This window comes from Dipodomys ordii, unplaced genomic scaffold (genome assembly GCF_000151885.1).
Source record: "Dipodomys ordii isolate 6190 unplaced genomic scaffold, Dord_2.0 Scaffold137, whole genome shotgun sequence".
NCBI classification, from domain to species: Eukaryota; Metazoa; Chordata; class Mammalia; order Rodentia; family Heteromyidae; genus Dipodomys; species Dipodomys ordii.
Genome location: NW_012267353.1, coordinates 1,226,351 through 1,230,780, shown reverse-complemented (window position 1 = coordinate 1,230,780; position 4,430 = coordinate 1,226,351). Strand labels below are relative to the sequence as shown.

The following is a 4,430-nucleotide window of genomic DNA, read 5'->3' as shown; positions in this document are numbered from 1 at the left end:
TGTAGCTCAAGTGGTAGAGCGCTAGCCTTGAGCTGAAGAGCTGAGGGACAGCGCCCAGGCCCAGAGTTCAGGCCCCATGACCGGACCCAAAAAAAAAAAAAAAGAATGATCATAGAAGCATTATTTTTATTGACCAAAAGTGGAAATAACTCAGATTTCTATCAACTAATGAATGTATTAAATAAAATGAAGTAATCAATATGATGGAATATTATTTAGTTATGAAATTTAGTAAAAAGTCCTGATACAACAGTAGTGAACCTTGATAACATTTTAAGCAAAAGTCACACATGTGGTGGCACAGGTCTGTAATGTCAGCTACTAGAGAGGCCAAAGCAGGAAAATTCCAAGTTTGAGGTCAGCTCAGGCAGTTCCTGAGACTTTATCTCCAAAAATAAAATACAAACCAAAAGGATGAGGGCATGGTTCAAATAGTAGAGCCTTTGGCTAACATGAAGGGCCCTGAGGGTGGAGCAGAAGGCCATATACAAAATCTTATACTATAGATTCAAATCTTATACTATAGATTCCATGAATATGAGATGCCCAGAATAGGTGAGTCCATAGACAAAGAAAGTAGATTAGTAGTTAGCAGGAGCTGAAAGAGATGGGAACTGGAGGGAGTGACTGGTTTAGGAAATCTCCTTTGAGGTGATAGGATTTGATTTTGGAACCAAAGACAAAGATGAGAGTTATACAAGCTGTGAACATTTGAATGAGTCCAGAGATCTCCATCTCTAAATATGGCATCCTGGCATGCTGATTATTTGAAATTAAGGGAATGTAGAACAGAGTGCTGGTGGCTCATGTCTATAATCTTAGCTACTCAGAGCCTGAGGTCTGAGGAGCAAGGTTCAAAACCAGCTCAGGCAATAAAGTCCTGGAAACAGAGCTGGAAATGGAGATGTGGCTCAAGTGCTAAAACACCAGTCTTCAGTGAAATGGCAGTGCCCAGGCCCTAAGTTCAAGCCTCAGTACCAGAGCAAAAAAAAATTAAAAAATACAGGAACTTAGAGAACAGAAGGGGAAGTGGTGCTGTGGCTCAAGTGGAAGAGCATTTGCCTTGATCTGAAGAGCTCAGGGACAGCACCCAGGCTCAAAGTTCAAGCCCCACAACTGCTAAAAAAAAAAAAAGAGAGAGAGAGAGAGAGAACAGAAAAAAAAGTCTTCTCATAAGTAATTGAGAACAGCAGGCATTTATCTCCTTGTTATTTAAAGTCAGGACAACCAAGGAGTTTCCCCTTAACTGAAGTCATATTGTGGGACAAAAGTCTGTCAATATACTTGGATAGACTTTGTCAACACTCACATTCAGTATTTCCCCCAAAATTCTTGGAAGTCCATTGTCTTTTCTGTGGCACCTGTTGACCTAGTCCTAGGCCATTGTAGACATTTTACAAGCCTAAAAAATCATTTAATATTCTCCTAAAAACTGTCTATATTCTCATTGTCCCTCTTTCCCTATGGAAAATAGGTGCTTTGTTTGTTTGTCAGTCCTAGGTCTTGAACTCAGGACCAGGACTCTGTCCATTAGCTTTTTTCCCCTGCTCTCTACCATTTGAACCACGGATTCACTTTGACTTTTTGGTAGTTAATTGGTGATAAGAGTCCCACAGACTTTCCTCTAGGGCTGGTTTTGAACCACTATTCTCAGATCTCAGCCTCGTAAGTAGCTAGGATTATAGGCTATGATGAACCACAGGAGCCCAGTTCATGAGTGCATATTTCTGAATCATCTTGCAACTACTGCACATTCACAATCCTGTGCCTTGTTCTGCTATAATTTTCCCCTTTTGTATGTTAATAAATTTGCCTTTTATCAGTTCATCCCACTGAAGTTTCAGAAGGCCCCCTTTCTTTCCCCCCCCCATAGTAAGTAAACAACACTGAAATGGAAATTTTAAAAACCCAGCTTATTTTATATTTTACATATTTTTCTCTTAAAGAAAAAAAAGAAAGAAACAGGGCTGGAATGAGGCTTAGTGGTAGGGTACTTGCCTAGCATGCATGAAGCCCTGGGTTCCATTTCTCAGTACCGGATAAACAGACAAAGCTGGAAGTGGCGCTGTGGCTCAAGGGATAGAGCTCTAGCCTTGAGCATAGAGGCTCAGGGACAGTGCCCATATCTAAGTGCAAGGTCCAGGACTGGCAAAAAAAAGAGGAAAGAAAGAAAAGGAAGGAAGGAAGGAAGCAAGCAAGCAGAAAGAAAGAAAGAAAAGAAAGAATCTGATTTGGTATCTAAGATACGGAAATGCAATGTGAAAACGTTCTCATATTCGTTTTCCCGAACCTGTGGCTATCTAGAAACTGGTCCTCGGCGATAGGTGAGAAACTGCATTGGCCGCTTACACTTAGGGGCCTCGGGGGCGGGGCTTTCTGGGGGCGTGGCATCGAGGGGGCGGGGCCTGAGTAGGCGGGGCCGAGGCGCAGCGGCCCCGAGGAGGCGCGTCCCGCGGCCGTCGGCACGGGTTGCCGTGAGAACCTTGACAACAAAAGGCCCGGGCGGCGGCTGAGGCGCGGTAGAGTCAAGTCGAGGACTTCTGCGCCCCCTCCCGAAACCAGCGCTTTCCCGGGCCGGTCAGTGAGCCGCGGGGCCGGGCTGGGTAGGCTGGGGAAGCAGGCCCTACTCCCTCCGCGACCGCCCTCCATTCCTTCCCCGCCGTTGGGAGTCGGGACGCCGCGGGGTGGGCTGGCCGGCGGTTGGGACGCCAGGGAGGCTGAGTTGGCGCCGGAGGAGGCCTGGGGTGGTTGCTGGGAGCCTGGCGAAGAGCCCGAGAGAAGTGGGTCGTCCCACAAGCGCCCCGGGTGTAAGGGCTGGAAACTGGGACCTCAGAGAACGTGGGACCAAGTCCTAGAGTCGGATCTGTGTCCACCTCATCGCTGAGGGATGTGAGGGGGCCCAGGGACCCGCCCCCCAAGAACCCTCCCCCCTCAGGAACCCCCCCACACACACACCTGAGGGTTCCTTTTCCCCACCTAGGCTTTGAAACTTTGGCACATGGAAACGCTGTAGAACCCCACAGCTGCCATCCCCCGTGGCAGGTTTTTTTCCTTTCTTTATTTTTACAATTTTCTTTTGGCAGCTCTTGTGATGCCAAAATGCAGGTGGTAATGGAGGAAGACAAAGAATGCTCAGATTGTTTCTTGAGAACACCGCTAACACCTTTCCTTCTCACTTGTAATATCGTTTTTTTTTTTTTTTTGCTTTAGCTGTCTTTATGCGTTTGAGATTTTTGAAACTGAGATCCTTCTTCAGTTTACATCTAATCTGCTGGGAAGTTTGTTATGAAAAGATTAATAATTAACAAATCACAAATTTTAGGCAACTTCTACCTTTTGAGAAACCAAGAGCACAGGATGGCTTTGATTTTTAGAGATACTGTTTATGATCAGGAGCATGACATAGGGGTCAAATCCTTACCTTGAATTTGGTCACATTTCAAAAATCCACTGAGTATACCTAAGTATTACCAGCTGCTGGGCAGATTTCACCTTTGTAACATGTGTTGGTGACAATACTTGTCTCCAAAGACTATAGTTAATCAGAATCTTAAGAACTATAATTTAAATAGACTATATATGTAATATGTGTGTATGTGTGTGTAATTGTTTACAAGCCATATGTTTATGGCCCATTGTCTCTAATGACTAGTTACTCTGAAGAATTACAGTTGCTATAGACTATATATATATATATATATATATATGTGTGTGTGTGTGTGTGTGTGTGTGTGTGTGTATACATTTTGTGTATTGGTTATTTTACAAGCTATATATTCATGGGCTATTATTATTTCTTAATGATTTGCCAAAGGTGAGTTTCAATAGCCTATAAGATCAAATTCCCATCATAAAACTAAGAAAGTGAAAATATCCAAATTATATTTAAAGCAGTTAGGGTTGCCTTAGCATAGACATGACTTTTGCTTTAATGTGATATTGTTAAAAGAAAAAAATCATTAAAAAAAGAAAAAAAAGCATCTAATTTATAGATGAAAACTTAAGTTGTAGGTGTTCAGAGAAATTTGGAAGAATCTCTAAACAGTTTGAGTTTCTAGTACCAAATTGCAGAGTCCTTTGGAATCTAAGAAAGGATTTACTGTACCTATGAGCATTTATTTTTTCAGTGCAGATTTTGATTGGAATGCTTAAAACTTCCAAGATTAGACATATCTCTTTGACTTTTTTTTTTTTTCCTGTTCCTGAAGCTTGAACTCTGGGTTTGGGTGCTGCCCTTCAGCTTCTTTTTGCTCAAGGCTAACAGTATCACTAGAGCCACAGCACCACTCCTTGCTTTTTCTGAATAGTTTATTAGCGAAAAGAGTCTCATAGAAGTACAAGTTGTCATGTCGAAAACGAGCTTTACAACGTTGGTTGGGGAGGGGGGGAGGATTCGGTGGGGGGGGGGAGGATGGGAAGGGATGTGAAGG

At 43.3% G+C, this 4,430-nt stretch overlaps 1 protein-coding gene across 1 annotated transcript in view; it reads left to right on the top strand.

The window, feature by feature from the left end:
- Positions 1-2,478: 2,478 nt before the first annotated feature.
- Positions 2,479-4,430, top strand: part of Kif27 (kinesin family member 27) — a 96,949-nt gene continuing 94,997 nt past the window's right edge. Inside the window, exon 1 of the mRNA XM_013031054.1 lies at positions 2,479-2,577. The gene's annotated coding sequence lies outside the window, so the exon portion shown is untranslated. The remainder of the gene's footprint in view (positions 2,578-4,430) is intronic.